The 21341-nt window shown below is 37.4% G+C and overlaps 1 protein-coding gene across 14 annotated transcripts in view; it reads right to left on the bottom strand.

The window, feature by feature from the left end:
• SPR (G protein-coupled sex peptide receptor) overlaps positions 1-21341 on the bottom strand; it is a 619021-nt gene that overhangs the window by 50994 nt on the left and 546686 nt on the right. Inside the window, exon 1 of one of the 14 annotated variants that reach the window (XM_022066026.2) lies at positions 17319-17337. The exons of the other annotated variants lie outside the window; for them this stretch is intronic. The gene's annotated coding sequence lies outside the window, so the exon portion shown is untranslated. Of the gene's footprint in view, positions 1-17318; positions 17338-21341 lie in introns of those variants that run through there. 14 annotated transcript variants of the gene reach the window in all.

Below are 21341 nucleotides of genomic sequence, written 5' to 3'. Positions count from 1 at the left end.
GAGTGAACACAACGATCCCAGCGCCGCTGCCAAGCCTGGAAGCATCCCTGGAAATCTTTCTTTGTCAGCCTGTCAAGCACCATCTGCGATTCTGCCTGAATCTCTTCTATCGTCTCAAATCTCCTTCCCTTTAGCTGAATTTTCATCTTTGGGAAGAGGAAGAAGTCACACGGAGCTTAGAAAGGAAGTTGGGGTCGGTTCTTGCAAGATCTTTGAGCTCCTGACAAACGAGAAGTCGATTCTGCTTCTGGTCCTCAGACAGGATGCGTCGCATGTGGAGTTCTTTATTTAGAATCAGCTGACAGGTCCCATAGCCTATCCCAACAATGTCGCACAAGTCGTTGATGGTACGACGTCGATCTTCGTGAATGGCCTGCCGAATCTTCGTAACATTTTCGGGCGTTGTGCTCGAAGATGGTGGTCCAGAACGCTCGTCATCATCGACAGAGGTTGGGCCATTTTTAAAACGTGAATGCCACACAAAAGTTTGTGCACGACCCATTGCGGACTCCCCAAATGCTTGCTTTAGCATTTCATAGGTTTCAGTAGCCGTTTTGGCGAGTCTTTGGCAAAATTTGATTTGTTCATGAAAATCCGCCATTCCGAAATCGCAGGAGGGTCGGTGTAATGCACTACCAAAACGCCCGTAACTAAGAAACAAATGCTAATTCGATGATGCCGGCTGGCACACTGATTCACTATGAATGTAGGCCGCACCCCCTAGCGGCAGAAGCTCGTACTACATCCGGTTCGCCCTCTATTGACACAGTCTTGAAACTTTCCGATCGCACCTCGTACAGGAGTCTGTATCACAAAATTTGAAGCTTTATTTCACGTAGACGATAAAGAATAAAACCCACGCAATATCAGTTCAAATCAGCATCTAAAGCTATTTACATTACGACGTGTTCAATGTGTAGATATCTAAAAATATTTTAATGAGTTCAAAGAGACGACATTTGAATCAAGATAAACATTCGTGGAAAAAAAAGGGAATGTGTTTACAAGCTTCTATTAAGATCTACGCGATATTTTCTCTCAGAAATAGTAGAGAATGCCGCGCTGTTTTCTCCTGGCATAAAGACAGGCAACGAGCAGGTGCTAACACACTGCGAGGTTATGTTAGTGACGAATCGGTAACATAGCAACGCGATCGAGTTGTCTAGCGTAAAGTCACTTGACTTTTCTACACTTGTCGCTAGACATCGGGAGGAATATTAAGAATTCATTACACCTCGAAAGCTGTGTTTTACACTAAGCTCAAAAAAAAAAGGTACTGGCTTCATATCTCAGTGTTCAAACAGCACGAGTATACTCTCAGCTAGACAAGAAATTCGTCTTTTATGGAAACCCAAAGTTCATTACCGTGAATATGGCTGTATTGGTTATTGTAGCGTCATGTAGTCTGCAGTAATTTAATGACGTTTCAAAATTGTTCTCATCGCCCTGATGATGGCAGCACTAAGCATTTCCGAAACGTAGATAAAATATTATCAGACTGCACGGCGTTGCAACCCAGAAAAAAGCCATGTTTAGACTCGCAGCCATGAGAATCTGAAATTTTACCAACTTCAATGTTCATAATAACCCGCCACGAGTCTCGTTTCTTAGTTCAGATAAATGCATTCCACACCCTCACGCAAAGTCATTTCTTAAACACCCGTTATAATACAAGCTCTTATGTAGTCAGTTTGACTTACTAAGTAGGACCAAAAAAAAACTGCATTCAGCGACTCATCTACGTCATTAGTATGCTGATTATCTGCATAATTAATTATAATTAAAGGTTGCGTAAGTTCTTGATAATCTCCGGAATGTCATAAAAGGAATCCAGTGGAATCTTAATGACGAGCCTGGAACTATATATAGGACTCTGCAAGACGAAGACAGAGGACGTGATGGCCACCAGAGGATCGAGAGACCACGAAGCAGACACAGACGAACGGAGACATGCAGGCAAACAGTAAAATAGACATCCGAGCCCATGGAAACGGATGTCTACTGGGACTTAGCACCGTAGAGTCTCATACTGACTGACATTTCTCCTTGGGAATCTCAAATGGCGGACAGATACATACGACAGAGAAAGTGGGAAAACATATGCAGACAATGAGATTTTAGGTTTTTACGACTAGAAATTTTGACTGTGACGATGTTTGGTTTTGAAGATGGTTACGATAATTTCGGAGGACGATATTGACTCCATCTTCAGGGTAGAAAAGGATTTCCTACAATAAAATGCAAGTTTTGTAGTAAGAAAATATCTTTTGGGAATGTTCAGTCGAACACACATCTCGGACTCCCGAATTATAAAAATTTCGCCAAAGACCATTTCCTTTTATCCAGAATATTAAACCGTATGTAATGGCTTCAGAGACCAATGTATAATATTCTTATAATACAAATCCATACCATTCTGCGTGACGTTTGGCTCGGTACAGTGAACACTGACAGGCTGACAGCGCTGCTATTCGGTGGCTATCACAACTAAAATTCATTTATCCAGACTTGATTTACTGAATATGGATTTCGGACAGAGAGGTGGATAAAACACGCGCTAGATAACTGACGGTACATATTTTTAAGCCTTATACTCATAAAAACGAGATATTTCGGTCAAAGATAACATTGTCCTCTGCTCTAGATACATTTATTAAAGTGTCAATAAAATGAGACATACGAAGCCTTATATTCAGAAATTACGAAATAAAATATTTGTGGTTTTTTTTAATAAAGGAAAATGTAATTTGCAATGTAAATATTAATATCCTAGCAGAGTAGTTCATGATATTTCATGTGATAGTGCAACTGTTCTTGATTGGACCTCTTTAAAGATGAAGGAAACAAAACAGAACTGCGCAGATAAACAGAGAAACATTTCTACCCGATTGATCGATGATTCAAAGATGGAAAGCAGGAGAAAGGACTGAAGGAAGTTTAATCCGAGAGTCAATAATGGCAAAGAAGGGAACTCGTACAAGAAAAGGTTTCATCTCGCAGTAATGAAACTGAACTGTTTATTCAGGGATTGAAAAGAGACGAAATGTACAAAAGTTGAATCTGAATGTAGTCTACAGGATAATACGAAAATCATACAACCCGCATTAACGAGTTTCCAGGAAGAAATTACGATGCTAAACTTTCTGAAAATTCTCGACCTATACCTTTATAGTGAGAATAGGAAACTTGTAATCCTATTACCGGACGCTTTATTAACATTCACTACACGCATACATATTCTGAATACGTCACATGTCAGACATATCCTCAAAGTTTAACACTATTTTAACATTTTACTACTACTAACAAAGTATTCTTTTCAAAGAGAACATAAAGAATTAGTACAAACACCATTACGATATCTCCACAGAACCTTTAACGCGTCTGGATTTAATTATTCATTAATTATCGTCCCCAAAATAAAAGCTTCAAATACCTAAATATTTCGCATGTCGGCCATGTTGTTTTTGTCACGTTGTACAAAAGATTAACTTGACAAAATACAACTACCACAAAAAAATTACATTCCCCAGCATTAAATATCGCTACCACCTCAGAAGTTAGTACTGCCATCGTTTGACAACACTGTATTGAATATACCAGAATTATAAGTTCTAAGGGAAATGTAGAATTTCGGTATTTCGGATTTAAAACTGTTTTGGAACTGCAGCGCGATTTTATTGCATTTTTACCAGACGTATGAGAAGTCACGTGCTGCACTACTAGCAGACCGAAAAACATCGTTCTTGATTTAATTTGGTGTAACATTTACTGGAAATACTTTATAGCACTAACAGTCATAAAATAGTCGTTATTATTAAAAAAAAAATAAGTGCATAGCGATACTGCGAACAGCGGAAAACAACAAACGTGTGAGAAATGTATTTGCACTAAAGACTAATGTTCTCCACTCAGGAATAAGGAGGTTACACACGCGCACATCATCACCTGCCTACCGTGCCGTCTACGTCATAAGTATTTTCTTATAGCAAATTCAGTTCGGGCTACCTGACACGACTCGTAGCCCGAGAAGAATTTATTATAACGTACATTGTACAGGTAGCCCTCGATTTACGCCGGGGATGCGTTCCTGGACGAACCGGCGTAAATTGAAACTCTTTTATAATATAAATCAATGGGAAGTCAATGACATGCGTTCCCGGCACCCAAACATTGACGAGTAATATAATGGCATTACATTTAAAGCTCTGAAATAACGTAAATAAAATAAAGGGAATTTAAAAATATATTTTATACACTTACAATCGGCAATTCGTTGGTCCCCGGGATTGACTGAAATTCTTTCATGTGATTGATGTGTACAGTCATCTCTGCTGTTATGCGATAGTTGCATTCATATAAGACGCCGACCTATAGAAAATCGCGTAGTAAAATTAACCCCGGTAACTCCGCAGAGATTAAATTAGTCCTTTGAATGTTTAAAGCGCCAGGAATGAAATTGCATAAGAGCAAATTCGCATATGCAAAAGTTTTCATTTCACAAACAGCGTTTACCGATTCATCGATCTCACTGGAGCAAATTCGCGTTAACGAAACATACGTAAATATTTTAATATTTTCCGTCAAATCACAATTTTAATAAGATAATAAAAATATAAAAACTTTAAAATATCATTTCACGTTCCGCATCGAATGATCAATTTACAAATTGGAACGTCTCTTACGACATGTTTCGGTTATATTTAACCGTCCTCAGGTATAAATTAGATTGGTAAATTTAAAACTCGAATTACAATAATTTACAATGTTATGCAGTTTATTGAAATGTTCTTATCAGATTACTCTTATATATTAGAACGAAGGTATTGTAATACTTCTAGATGTCTTCCGCCAGACACGTCATGTCTCTATGAACTCATCACCGACTAATATTGAACATCAGATGAACCACGCCATATAAAAAACAATACCTTCGTTCTAATATATAAGAGTAATCTGATAAGAACATTTCAATAAACTACATAACATTGTAAATGATTGTAATTCGAGTTTTAAATTTACCAATCTAATTTATACCTGAGGACGGTTAAATATAACCGAAACATGTCGTAAGAGACGTTCCAATTTGTAAATCGATCATTCAATGCGGAACGTGAAATGATATTTTAAATATTTTATATTTTTATTATCTTATTAAAATTGTGATTTGACGGAAAATATTAACCTAATTCACAATATGACGCAAATATACTACCTTAGAAACATACGTAATTGCAGAGATGACTGTATTTATAATTTTTATTCGAAATCAGCGATGTAAGAATTAGTAAGAGATACATTGTAAAACGTTATAAATAATAGTAAAATTTCTTTTTCACTTATTGACTTTCTGGATTCAAAATCGGCGTTATTCTGAATCGGCGCAAATCGAGGGCTATCTGTATTTACTTAACTCTGGCGTAGAAATACTTTCAGTCGTGCTAGAAACGTGCTGAGGTTTCCTTAGCAACAGGAAACTGAGTGGGCAGTAGGCGTTCTTGGTCAGCGCATTGCAGAAAACGGATTATTCTGGATTTACCTCTGGAAGAGGATTATATATAAAAAAAGTCTTGTGCTGAGCATGTGAGCGAGACTTCTGTTTATCCTAGTACGATGCCAAGTTATGTGACAGCAAGGAAACATCCTGAGGTAATGTCTCGTTCGATTGTTCCAGTTGGGTTTTGTTTTACTTACAACTACACAAAATTCAATCAATTCTGCCAATTAAAAGAAAACTTTGTAATGCTTCACTTATTAAGATTTTGTTTAATAAACGTAGCAGTGAGCAGAGTTCTTTTACAAAGCTTAATCAGTCAGAAGCCGGCAGATACATTTTGTCACAGCCAAGAAGTATCTTGATGCGAGCAAAGGGGCGGAGAATTCGCATGTAGCAACGCCATATGATTGGCGGAGAGGAAATTGCAGGTGTTTGACGTTTACAACTTGTTTTTCTTTGTCCAGGATGCTTAAAAGCATTTCACACGAGATATTAATAATTTCATAAAAAGTGTAGCAAATTTGAAACAAAAACTACAGCGAAATAATTACTAAATAGTGGTACTATTTCTTGTGAATGCACACCAGACTGACATATGCACACACTTTCCGCCCAGTCGTGCTGTAAGCCTTCCTCTCTGCTCTACTCGGATCTACCTTACGAGAAGCAAATTCAGTTCCATCATGAGCTGTTGGTAGGAAGACTTCACAGTAAAGTGAGAAGACTGGCTAAGAGATCCACCTTATTCCCTAGTCTACGACAAGTGAATTTCTGATGCTTCTCACATCACACAAGGGCGCTGGGACATTCAATTCAGATAGGTTATGAAACTTCAAACGGTGGCAGCTTAAAGTACTTCTGCCTGGGATTACGCCACCTGTCGTCCTCCGATGTGGTCTTACGAGTAATGACGGTGGCTTGGTTTAAGTTGGCTTAGGTGCCATCATAAGGTTGTCTCTGATATACGAAGGAATCGCATCTGATGAGGAACTAATTTACTGCGGATTAATATAAAGGAGCACTGGAGTATATAATTGATGTCTGGTAATCCAGAGTTACAAATCTGAGAGTATACTCCAGTGGCATAAATTTCACTATAAAATTATCCGTCAAGCTAAATATCCCATAACAACAAACGATCACCAAACGATACAACGGCAATGATACGACAACACATTTATAAATAAAATCACATAAGGCACAAAACTCCTTGGAATCTTTTATACAAGGATGATTTCAGTGACTGTGGGATGTTAATACGTATTCATCATCCTCCACCGAAATATGTATATCCTGGATTATGCCTTGCAGCTGTGATCTGTTCTGCGTAAGAATACATTTACTTTATTCTTAGAACTGAGTTTTCAGGAAAATTTCGAAGAAGAACTTGCCTGGAGGATAAAGTACGTAAATATATGTGGCAAGCTGTAAGCCTATATTTCAACAGGCGTGTTGGTTGGTCACATGATTCTCAGCGTCCAACCAGCGAAGTCATTCATGCAGAAATCCTCTACTTGCTACGATATCTCATGTTTATTGATGAACATCCATCTTACATAGCATATAGACAAGTTTTCATACTATCGTGGTCAAAATTATTTTATAACATAACGTCTAAAGAGAGACATAGAAGCAGATAACGAATAATTATGTGCAGTAAGGAAAGAATACACAAGACGAAATTTAAGATATTTTATGAAATAAAGGCCTGTGTTACTGCATTATACTGATATAATTAACAGAATTTAAATTGTGCATTTATTATGTATGACGAAATATTTGGATCACCCTGTATAACAGTATGCATTGCGTCTCAATTGTGCAGCTCAGATAAATAAAACAAACTAAAATCTTAGAACGAGTAGAAAAGCGATAAATGGAGGAGGAGTGGTGGTGGGTTGGCTTTTAATTTCCTGAGAAGTCCCAATAACTTTGCTCATACCACTTCTTCTTTGTCTGTCTGCCTGTCTACGGATTCTATAAGACTGGAATTTCATTTTCGTCCTGGATGCTTCAAGTGAGGTTCCGATTACAGACAAGCTCAATGTCCAGCGTGTCCTACATACTCAATTCATATAAGACACCAACAGTTGAATAAAATTATTTAATTCTATTGTGGCATCATTTCTGAATCGTATTCAGCAGGTCCCCTGATCGATTCAGGGCGGACGAACTACTGTCCTGATTGAGGCATTTATATTAACAACTCTCTGGATTAATGCTAGCATAGTTGTTATAGGCCACGGCCACTTCCTACTTCTCAAATACTTCGATAATTCTCCGATATAACGCATAACATGCAAATAATACAGCAACACTTTACGTATTCAGAATCAATCAATTATACATTTAAATCCACGTCCAAAACATGAAATCTTTATATGATTTGAGGTTTTCACAGCGGTGAGTATGAAGATTTCTGTCTTCTGGGTTGTTGCGCTGTGTAGTCTGATGAATTCATCGCCCTGATGACGGAGGCAGTATGACCTCTGAAACGTTGGTAAACATCGACCAGACTACACAGCGCAACAACCCAGAAGACAGAAATCTTCATTCTCATCGCCCTGATGACGGAGGCAGTATGACCTCTGAAACGTTGGTAAACATCGACCAGACTACACAGCGCAACAACCCAGAAGACAGAAATCTTCATTCTCATCGCCCTGATGACGGAGGCAGTATGATCTCTGAAACATTGGTAAACATCGACCAGACTACACAGCGCAACAACCCAGAAGACATAAATCTTCATTCTCTGACGACGGAGGCAGTATGACCTCTGAAACGTTGGTAAACATCGACCAGACTACACAGCGCAACAACCCAGAAGACAGAAATCTTCATACTCATCGCCCTGATGACGGAGGCAGTATGACCTCTGAAACGTTGGTAAACATCGACCAGACTACACAGCGCAAGAACCCAGAAGACAGAAATCTTCATGAAATCTTTATTTTATTTTAAAACTTAAAATGGTGGATTAATCATTAATAATATTCTTTCGGAAAGTCTAAACTGATGTGAATTATGTTACAATTTAAGATAGTTTTGCCCAATTCTTGTTCGTTGTACATCCGTGTCAATTTTCAACGTTGCTTAGCAACGGTCGTACCAAGCCCGAGATATTCTCTTGACATTATTTCAACCCTGAGCCTGTGACCTTATGACATTTTAATTTAAGTACAGAGTGATCACATTAGATTAAACCGACCAGATGAATGACAATGGACTCAGCTTTTACGACGTCTTCGAGAGGGCAACAGATAAAAGCTAGGTCGAAGTGGTGAGTAGGATAATTTGAACTGCTGATTCCCGAAAGTAAACCGTCTCAATGTTACCTACGCATATATTTCCATAAAAGTGATCAAAACCTGAAAACAAAACACACACATCCATTAATTTACAACGAAAACTGTAACAAATCAAATCTGTCCCGCTACGCGCCATGTAAGTGCTCCTAATCATTCTTAAACTCGGCACTAGATGGGAGGACCGCCATCTGGATGGGAACCTGACCGGATGTGGACACAGAGGCTAGGACAAAAATCCTCTTTCCCTGTCGGGAATCGAACCCCGATCGACCAATCCACAGTCAGTCACTATACTGACCGAACTACCTAGCTCATTCGATTAAAACCGTTCGTAAGTTAATTCGTTAGTTTTAAATGAAATTCCCGTTAGTTTAAACGTCAGAATTCTGACTAGTCGCCGACTACCAGAAAATGAACAGATATTCTTCGCACATTTGTTACGAGGCTCGCGTTCGGCCCTCGGCAGAATTTTTATTCTTCATTGCAGCGAAAATAATACCTCTAAATTAGAAAGTAAGTAAAAGTTTACCTGCATCACCCGCTGAAGCGAAAATTTGTAAATCGGAAGTTCTTAAATGAAATGATGGTTTTAACAAAGTCCGATACCTGTGGTCGGTGTGATAAGGTATAAAAAACATACAGGACTCCTCGGTTCAAATCTCGACATGTTTTGATCCCTAATTCAAGAAATCCTACCGTGGTTCTGAAATATTCATTACCCTTACCTCATGTTCGCGGAGGTCAAAGGTCATAATTCGGCTTTAAGTAGGCGAAGAATTCGAAACAAAGGGAAGTCGATTACTAAGAAGAGAAAAAACACATAACTCGGAACTTCGTGAGTTTTTATTTTAATATCTTAATATTAAGGTAAATCAAACCAAAGAGGTTGAGATGGGTTAAGAGAGCAGCACGCATGGGAGAAATATCATCGATCAGTTTATTATTGGTAACAGATTGTTATCAATAATTTTAACCACTTTTATACAGTTTTTATCAAGAGTGTATAAAGACTTAATGCAGCCATTAAAGCCAAGGTCATTGCTGCAAACTTAACATCAAGAATTTCTCTCAACTAAAGAGCATTACCCCCAAATCGCAACTCGGGTGTACACTCACTCACAAATCTGAAGAATGTTAAATAAATTTTATTGTTATTTAACAATTATACAGAGGGTATGTATGAATGCAGATAATCAATTGCAGATGCTATTTAAGGGTACCGCGGCTTATTTGGAGGTGCTAACCGGCAATTCTCTGGGGGGGGGGGTTATTGTAAAACCACGAAAATCTATAGCACAGCAAACGGAAAGGCCAAGAATCGAACCAAGAGCCTACAGAAGTGGAATGAGCATCACCAATAAATTTATCTGGCATGTGATTAAAAAAATGTCATAAAAACCGAAGATTAATCATCGACACAACAAAACTTCGCATATTGTGAGCCAGCTGTATCCAATCTTGTATCCTCACAGTCACTACCACTGAATGTGTTGTGACCTTAACATCCACTGCTATTGAAACAAAGCGTCAGTTTCACCAACGGTGGAAAGAGTAAGGGTTGGTACACCTGGTGCAAATCAATACCCCCGTTCGCTTTCCAGTCAATAGTGAGTTGTATATTAAAAGTAATCTGTGCAATTTTGGATCATTAATCTTTTTCATACGTCATTTCAGCTGACTGACACAAAGTACTTGTTACTTATATCGAGTATCGAATGCTCTAATGTTATCGACCCCATTAATCTTCTTTGCAGTAATGGATATAACGTGTTGGTGCAAAAATGACACAAGTCCATGAATGGAATGTAATGTAATGTGTTTTCAGACACTTGATTCGGTCACTTTAATACAAAACCTTGAGGCTTTGATTGGCAGAAACGAAACAATCGAATAAAACAATTTCTGGAACGAAGCCCTTCTTAAAACCCGCATCTCCATGGCTGCCAGAGATAATAATACGTACGCCTAATGGCGGATCAACAATTATTATTTTAACGACAACTCAGTAAAATCATTTAGGCTTACATAAATGGATATTTGGTTTATAAATTCAGTTTAATTTGTGTTTTGCCCCAGTCATACACAGAATGCCTGAAAAATATTTTACTGACAAGGTTAATATTACGTATTATATTGTGTATACATCTTTTTTTGGGGGGGACATTCTGTATTTGAGACGTAAATAAATTGTAAAAAAAAAACATACGCAGATGAGTAGAAGGTAAATATAAGAGGGAAAATATTTTGGAAAATGTGTAGTTCCATACGGCTTGGGGGGGAGGGGTCCCTAGTTTTCTAATGTGTATATATCTTATTGTAATTGACGATTACTCGATCACAGATAAAATGTATTGCTGTAAAGCGAACACCTTAACACTAATGTCACACACATGGTTTTCCCTGTAGGCTTAGAAATTCCAATGAAAATTATTTGGCATAAACGTTGTGAATCTTAATAAACCCCGAGAAATAATAATATATTTTGAATAATGGATAAAAATTAGGTCGAAATAAAAAATATATAAAATGTTCCTGGTTGCTTATAATGTCAGTCCCCAGTACAAAACTGAAAAGAACAGATTTAAATACGAAACCGAGTAAAAAAAAGACAACCTCGTTAAAATGCATACTAAATTTATGACGGAGAACGTCACACGAATAGACAACTTGGCGTATATGATGAAGAGATAAAACTTTGTGCGAAAGGTGTAGACTGGGCTAAGATGCATAAGATCCGATGGCCATTATCTGTACAGTACAGTAAAAGTATATTTTCTCCCCCACCTGAGTATCAACATACTATGATGTTAGTTAATCCTTATGACTGAATACTTTAGAACACGTTACACGTTTTTCGAAACACCCTGTAAATACTGATAACTGCGACACTCCGTCCGTCCATTATTTCGGTATCAGCTCACTTTCACTGAAAAGGGAAATTAATTTCCAGCTGGAAATTACAATTAAATTAAAGATATGAAATTCTCTGTGACTAACGAGATTATACACAAACACAATTCTACGCTTACAGTTTGTGCATTAGTTAGTTGCACACGTGTTTATGAAATAATCTACGAAAAACACAAAATACTCATATTTCGGTTTCAGAATGCATCGCTTACCTACACATGTCAGCGGATACCGTAAATTCTGTATTATACGGCTCGCTTCGTTTCACGTGTTTGTACAATACCGTACAGTAAACATAATATGCTTTACAACATGTCGCATTGTCCTTTCGGGCTTCGATAATCGTCTAAAATATAAAATAATATAACTAGAAAGTTTCGATAGCTGAATTCTGCTTCCGTCTTCAGGGGGAAAAGAGCAGAGACCAGAAATCCTATCTGTTAACCCTCCCTCTCCCAAATTCATCTAACTTCAAACCTTGACAATTGACACGATTACAGGTAATTTACACAGACTGTAACAACCATCGGTCGATAACAGTCTGTTTTATATGATATTAAAAACGGTGATTGGATATTTTGAAAACCATTCTAGAGCATTAAGAAATGGAAAATAAATTCCTCAGTAAAGTCGCTTAAGTTTATTTAAAAAATTACGTCAGAACTCTGTGCAACAAAGAGAGACAACGAGTTAAAATTCAAAGAACCAATGAAACCAATAAAAAAAATGGACATCGTCCAGGTTTCTAGAGACACCAGTGGCCACTTATTTATTTACTTAGTGTTCTGTCAGACGACAGGTCCATACGAACAGGATCCTTCCATCCTTTTCTCGGACTGGGACCTGTTCATATACGTTCTTGGCAGATGATCCAGAAGTGGTTTGTCATTGCCTTCTTCTGTGTGTGAATGGAGTAATTGTTGGGATGCCACGGAGGAAAATTCCGTGTTGCCTAGACCACGGCCTTGCCCAACACAAGTTATAAATTCGGGCACCGCCGGGAATCGAACCCGAGACCCCAGGATTACAAGGCCAGCGTTCTAACCGCTAGGCCACCGTGGCGGTTAGAGGCCACTTATAAAACAATAAATCTCAGAAACAGTTTTTCTTTTAGTATACAGGTCTTTATATAAAAAAATATCACTTTAAAATCAGAAATCAGAGTCGTGAACTGTAGGCACAGAACTGCCGACATCTCTTCCCATCTTTACTGACAGTTTTCTCGACACCAGTGAAATTACAGCGCCACTGCGGTGGAAAGTCGCAGTGAAGAATCTGATAAGAAACTTCACATCGTATTCAAAGAAAACTCCCTACTTCTGTCCATGTTACAAAATGAAGACGTGAGAAATTCGTCTGACAAGTTTGACGTACTGGGACTACAAGTTGGTAGAAATCACGGAAGAGCACAGATAACTAAATTTTGGGTGACAGAATTTAATGACACTTGTCAGTCTTTACGTGTCACACCTTACGATGTAGTTCAGAAGCAATGAACTTCCCTGATATCAACATTTCACAGATATAAATTTTTAGGTAATTACATACAGATGTCAGGCACGGAATTTAAACAAAGTTAACATGGGAACAACTCTGGAACCTTAGATCAGATTCAAATTTTGTAACCCTGAAATTGTAGATCTATCACAGTACTTTATAATACTTATCTTATTTTTGTTATTATTATTATCATTATTGTTACTGGTAGACAGATTTATTACTTATTTCAGACCAAACCGCTAAAAAAATAATGATTTTTGTAAACTAGCCAAAAACTAGCCGAGTATCTCAGGATTTGTGACAGACGCTAGAATCAAACTCCTTACACATCACCACCTAACAGACGACTATTGAGAGTGGAAAAATTGAAGTAGCAGCTTACGGAATTTCTCATATAATTGAGGTTAAATTAGAAGAAATTTCGTTTTTTGCGAAACATTTTCATTTTCATACCCAATTTGCTAAGGCCTGTCAGCTCACACATATTTATATTCTCTGCTCTTATCATGTTAAGTGCGTAAGATTAAAAGTCCTACCTACCCTGTTGAGCCCAAAGGTACAGTTAGTCTCAAACCCAGCATAATGTTACACAACCTCCTCTGTTTACTAAATAAAAACACACTGAAACTAAGTCCATAAACCTGTCCAGACGGATATTTTTTATTTTTCAGCGATCAATTTCTTTGCCTGTTTATTAACTGACATCTAGCACCGAGTAAGAATACCTACGTCACATCTTACAGACACGCTGATGTACTGCAATGTCCCTCGTGTCACACGAGGCGAGGAATGGTGCATAATCAGGAAACATTCCTTCAGAGAAACACGCTTGGAGTCGGACAGGCGGAATGCGGATGTCAGTTTGCGCGGAATGCAGATAGGTGTCACCCCGAGACGAATTTTATCAGTCGGCGTATCGAAGGAGATAAATCAAGCGTCTGCCATTTGTTCTGACAAGATGGTTCTACTACTCTGGCAGACAAAACACGGTTTAAAAAATACCAAAGCTACAGCATATAGAAGGAGAAAAAAATTATCTTGAATAATTTAAAGGCCTATATTCCTCTATATCTTGGAGTGATATTTCCGGTATACCTTGAAAATTTCAAAGACCTCTATTCGGTAATCACTAGGACTGACCTGTCGTGACCTTTACAGGACACTGACCTGTCTGTGACCTAAAATTGACATGAGTATGGGCAATCAGATTCTTACAGATCGGCAGAAATATACGTTTGAAAAATTTCCTGTCGAAAGATATTGAAAAAATTTAAAGGCAAACCCTTAAACTGATTTTGACATGACCTTCACATGAAACTGACCTGTCCGTGACATCAAACTGACAAGAATATTGGCCTTCAGGTTCCAGCGGTTCGGCAGCAATATACTTTTGAAACAAATGACTTTCGAATGACCTTGAAATTTTTAAAGCCCTCTATTCGGAAAACCCCTGGACCATGATTTGTCTGCGACCTCCACGATACGTATGTTCACTAAGATATATTAATTTTGGCAGAATTAATTGTGAGAAACGTTCGTCTTAAAATGACCTCGGAATATTTTAATTATATAATTCAGCAAGAAATACGTTTGATATTGTCATGAACTCTATGACATTGACAGATACGTGTCCTCAACATATCTATCCCATAATAAGAAAACTAAGACGGTTCAAACATGACAACAGAACAAAACGTTAGGTTCCCAAACGTAACGAAACACATCAAACCTAACCTAACCCAACCTACCTAACCTACCTTAACCTAAACCAACATAACCTAACCCAACCTACCTAACCTAACTTAACCTAACCTAAACCAACATAACCTAACTCAACTAAACCTACCCAACCCAACTTAACTTAACCCAACCTAACATAAACCAACCTAACCTAACCTAAAATAACCAAACCTAACCCAACATAACCTAACCTAACCTACCTAACCTAACTTAACCTAACCTAAACCAACATAATCTAACTCAACTAAACCTACCCAACCCAACTTAACTTAACCCAACCTAACATAAACCAACCTAACCTAACCTAACTTAACCTAACCAAACCTAACGTAGTGTACCCCAATACCTATTAGGCACTGAGTACATAATCTGACCTTCACATGACTTTGACATACGTATGATCTCTAAATAATGTGTTCAATGTCACTCAAATTCCTACAGTAACCTATGTATGTGACTGTGAAAATAATACTTCGAAAGACATTAAAACGTTTGAGGTCTCTAATTCTCAAACAGTTTGCGTGATCTTGTAGTGATCTTGACATGACCTTGAACCTACACGTGACATCATTTTAACATGAGTAAGTTCAACCAAATATTTACGGTTCGGCGGAAATAAGCGTGAAATTATATGACCTTGAGATTTTTAAAGACCTGTATCTGGCAAACTATTAAGCCGATCTTGTCATGACTTCCATATGACCTTGACTTATAAATGGTGTCATTTTCACATGAATAAGGTCAACCGGTTATTTACGGTTTGGCAGAAATAAACGTGGAAATATATGACCTTGAGAAATTCAAAGACCTGTATCTGGCATACTATTAAGCCGATCTTGTTGTGACTTCCATATGACCTTGCCCTATACGTTGCCTCATTTTCACATGAATATTGTCAACCTGATATTTACGGTTTGACAGAAATAGGAGTGAAAAACATATGACCTTGAGGATTATAAAAACCAGTATCTGGGAACCTATTCGGCCGAGTTCGTCGTGACTTCCATATGACCTTTACCTACACGTGACCTAATTTTGACATGAGTATGGTCAACCACGTATTTACGGTTTAGCAAAAATAAGCGTGAAAATATGACCTTGAGAATTTTAAAGACCTGTATTTGGCAAAGTATTGGGCATATTTTGTCGTGAGTTCCATACGACCTTGAATAATACGTAACCTCATTTTCACATGAGTATGGTTAACCAGGTATTTACGATTTGCCAGAAATAAGTGTGAAGAGATATGACCTTGAAAATTTAAAATACCTGTGTCTGGGAAACTATTTGGCCGATTTTGTCGTAACTTCCATATGTCCTTGACTAATACGTGACCTTATTTTGACATGAGTATGGTCAACTAGGTATTTACGGTTTGGCGGAAATAATCGTGAAAATATATGACCTTGAAAATTATAAAGACCTGTATTTGGCAAAGTATTGGGCATATTTTGTCGTGACGTTCATATGCCCTTGACTTATACGTGACCTGTAACACACATACGTATTTTATATTAGATTCCAGCAGTCTATGTATATGAACTGAGAATACGGGGAGGTCACGTTTGTATGTCTGTCACGGTACATTTTCCAAATCCTCGATATATCTGTCCTAAATGTGACAAGGGAAATACCAAACATACTCGAATGTTTGCAAAACTGAGAGCTTTCGCGTATTTCCTCAGTAAGTCCAAACCCATGACACTGAAATGACATCCACCACCGCCTTTATTCAGACTTGTACATACTAAAGAGTATACGATTAACTGCCAATTCCATCAAACGTTATCTAACATCTGTTGTCGAAACAGCTTTGTTAAACAGAGTAATGAAGCACACATTCAAGTTATCTTAATGATCAGAACTCTTGCTGAGTATTTAGTAGATTCCGGACTCAAATGCCTGCCAGAATATCAGTCATCCTGGGGTTGACTGTGTTATTTCTTACCTTCTCCACGAATTTGAGGGTTAAGACTTTACCCTTTCTTATTTACCGTTTAAGATTATCCTGTCATTAGACACACAATGAAACATTCGGGAAAATTTACTCCCGCAAGCAAGAAATTTTTTAGAATCCATTTCGTCTGAATCTGCATTTGGTTACAAAACAGTGTTAATAGCCTGACTGCAGTACATTACTTTAACGAAGCAGTTCGGAGTTTTTGCGTCATTCAGTGCGCACGTGCAATTAGTAACCATGATTTATTACTACCTAAGAGACAAGCAGAGCAATTAGCAGCCTTTTCGTATCATTGGGTCCTTGTCTGGGACCACCGCGAACTGCGAAACGTGTCGGAAGTTAACACCAGATGGCAAGCACGCGCCCGTCCTGCCACCTGCTGGTCACACCGACAACTAACCTGGCCGTTTACACTTGTTCCTGATAGCCTGTAACAACAGAGCACATTCATTTTGTGATCAGAGTTTGAAAGTTCTCTCGCGCAAAATGTTTCGATTTGCATTGCTTGAAACCCAATCAACCCTCCATCTGTTAAGTGCAGACCACATATTATGTTGTCTTCGTAAACACAACACACAGAAATTTATAACAAGTTCCATATTCCGCATTATAATGTGTATAAATCTTTTTGGAATACCCTGTATGTTTACCAACAGTAGGAAGATACAGAGCGGCTGTCAGCAAATTAAACTTTGCCATCTTCGGGGCATTTAAGAACAAGTTAAATACACTACAGCTTAGGGTCTCGCACTATGAAAGCCTCTAAACACTGATAAATGTGTAATACTTATAATATATTTAAAGAGGTCGACAAATGCAAAGATTTATTACACTTATTTAAAAGCAAATAAGATAAAAGAAGCAATATTTTGAATCCTTCAGAAACAAAAAATTAATGAAGGCACATCTGAAAAAGTTACAAAGTTTTTTGTTAGATGAATGCTATGAAAAAGTATACCTGTGTAATAATTCAAATTATAATTTTACATTTATTTATATTTGTTCCTTCCTTCCTTACTATCTTCTATATGAGCGCTATCTTTATCACAGCTTACTGTTAACAAAATATTAATCCGGCCCTGGATCGATTCTTAAGCTATTTAACATCTAAGGTAGAAATATCTCGAATGGAAAAAGTCGATAATTATCGTCGCTTCCACCTATATTAATTCTGGCGAGTACATTACGGTCTGAACGCGGATGAACCTTCCTCCGTGACGTACGTCCGCCTCTGCAGAGTGTTAATACCGTTAAATTGATTCCCGTTCTGCTCTTCAAACGCGATCTGGAGTGGATATTGCAGCATCTCTCAGAAAGTCGTGTTGGTTCACACAAATCATTACTTACTGTCAGCAGAGAAATAGCCAGACAGATACTTCCTTACTCTACACAATAATTTACCTTTAACACAGTCAGATTTAAGAGTTGAGTTGAATGAATGTTTATGAAGTTATACCGCATGGAATAAACTAACCTCAATGACAAAAAGTTCAGTTAAAACAATAATTTTATTGATATTATAACATCAGTGAAATGGCTTCTTTCTAATATTTATCAAACGTCAACTTAGTATTTTATTTAATTTCGTTCTTTTCCAGTATTCCTATACCATTTCTTTTATTTGTCACTGATACGTAAAAGACAAAAGATAACTATAAAAACAACAAACATTAAAAATATTAACAGTTCTACGTATTATATTATTTCATAGATTAAAAAAAATTATTTCGGAGTTAATGACAGTTTACATCTGTACCTCCATGGTGCTGCCATCTCCTATAAAATTATAAAATTATACAGTGTCCACCGGGAGCTTAAACAAACATCAAAACACGCAATTATTATTGGTTGTTATATTATTATTATTATTCCATATACTCACCATTTTACAGGGAATTTACTTCTATGTACCCGAGGCAAAACTGTCTTAAAAACCTTAAATTCTGTCTGGGTCCGCCTTCGGGTGATGCATCCCATAAATTGTCAATAGTTTCCTAGTTTTCTGTCAATTTTCTTCAGTTCTTCCAGTTAATTATTCCAAAACTCTACCTCAGTACTGGAACTGCTAACGCATTTATGACAGTGATTTTGTTTCTGGCATTCAGTTCAGGTTTCAGTATCATCCTTAATCTTCCATTATATTCCTTCTTCAGTTTATCTTTCATTTGTAGATGTTGTATGCCATCTCCTTCCTCAATTCCTAAGTATTTATATGTTTTCCCTTGTTCAAGCTGTTGTATTTCTGTGTCCATATCAATTAACAGATTTTCTGATTCAACAAATTTTTCATTTTTATACACAACCTTTGCACATTTGTCCAGTCCAAATTTCATTCTAATATCCTTACTGAATGTCTTAACTGTATGTAGCTGCTTCTGAAGTTCAGTCTCTGATTTGCATATCTATTATAACGAGTGTTTTACAATCTTTGTGGCCACTTCTCGCATCCTAGGAATGAACCTCGAAAACAGGACGGAACCAGAGGTTGTTATACGAGGTGCGATCGGAAAGTTTCCAGACTGCGCGTATAAAAACCCGTACACTTATCTCAGGTATTAAATTCATCCATCACCCTCGAAGGATGCTTCCAGGCTTGGCAGCGGCGCTAGGATCGTTGTGTTCACTCCCAGGGGAACTACTTCGAGGGTGATGGATGAATTTAATACCTGAGATAAGTGTACGGGTTTTTATACGCGCAGTCTGGAAACCTTCCTATCGCACCTCTTATATTACTGTTTATTTATACAGATGTCTGTCTGTCTGTCCGAAAGCAACGGCACTCGAACGACTGAATCGATTTCGACTGAACTCGATATGGTAGGCTTACATCAACATTTGTCCCGACATTTTTATTATGGTTTAATTTGGGCTATTTTAAGTGTTACTTTACTAATTGTCTTAAATGAACTTTTATGCACATCTTCTAAACCCTCTGACACACTGTGATAAAATCTGACATATTTAAATTCTCTTTAACCTCTGCTATTAGACGTAAAATTCATTTGACTGTATTAATTTCAACTTAATTTTACTTAAAGATCTAAATGGACATAACGTGTACGATATTTGGGTGCTCTGAACTTTGATGAAGTATGACAAACCCAACTTCTAATACAGGAACACTATCACATTTTAATTGTATCCACTAATTTATTTTAAAATTCGCGTTGTTAATTTTTTGGTCTTGTACGCAATTTTATGTTGAAATATATTATTTTTATTTAAACTGAAAGTGATTACATTCCTTCGCTTGACATATTCCATTAATGTCCGTCATTTTTAAGATAGAAACAGTCCATATCCCCAGGTCATGCTCTAATATATTCTAGTATAATGCTTATTTTAGATCCATCAAATCAACCGGCTGTAAATTGCTACATGTGTGTTTTTGGCTTCATGTAACAAACAGGTTACTCAACGTGCGTCAAAATATTAAAAGCACTACGCAGGAAATTAATATTTGTTCAACATGAATAACTTTCCATCGTACGAAAGCATCTGTTTTATGTACTTGGATGCTTTTAATTTGTGACGAGCGCAAGAAGGTTCTAAGTCCACGTTTATAGCCATAAGTAAATTTGTATCTGTAGAACCTTCCGATAATTCAATGGAGAGTTTCCTGTTATGTCGTACTAAAGGAGTAATTCGAGAAAGAAGACATTTGGGACGGAATGTAATTTCGAAAAGTGTCTAATTTATTCAAGGCGATTAAATTTTGCTGGCCCGGGAGAAGGGACCGGTGGATGGCTTTGGTTAATTCGGTGATGGACCTTAGGGTTCCCTAAGCAATCTAGTTAGTCTAAGTTTTTCAATTAATACATAAGTGGAATGAAGCCAAATTCGGAATAACAATAGTAATGGTGATTTACTTAAAATATGCAGACTTTTATTTTAAAACTTTAAACTTTCATAGTTATTTTCCTAATAATCCAAGAGTGTAGAATGCTATAAAAAGTTTTCTTTTCATCAGACCATGACATATAGAGGATTTTCTCACTCCTCATAAACTTTACCATCAGACATATCACATTTGGAAACGTTGTGGTTTTAATTAGACGAAAACAATGGAACACGTCCGACAAAGACAATTAAAACACAATGTGTCGCACCATTGTCAGGAATATTGAAACTTGATTAGTTATTTTTTCATTATTTTCAGCCTTCAAAGCGTTCCAGTTATTTTTCATCCTAGAGCTGTCTCCTCCGTACAGTTGCATTCCGATGAAATTTTTATGTCAAATACGCTGAAATTGGCATGGAATTGGTCGATATTTTTGGGCTGGGTGGTGCCACAACTTTTTGGAAAGATTAACGCTGTTTGGGAATTATCTTCTTATATGAACTTGTTGAAGGTCTCTGCTATATATTTAAGTCTTTCTGTGGGATGCTTTAACGAGAAATTAGACACGTGGCACACTCAAGG

This window comes from Zootermopsis nevadensis, unplaced genomic scaffold (assembly GCF_977971745.1).
Source record: "Zootermopsis nevadensis isolate Lab colony 2312 unplaced genomic scaffold, Znev_1.0 Znev_ptg000022l, whole genome shotgun sequence".
Taxonomy (NCBI): domain Eukaryota; kingdom Metazoa; phylum Arthropoda; class Insecta; order Blattodea; family Termopsidae; genus Zootermopsis; species Zootermopsis nevadensis.
This window is presented reverse-complemented; position numbering and strand designations above follow the sequence as displayed.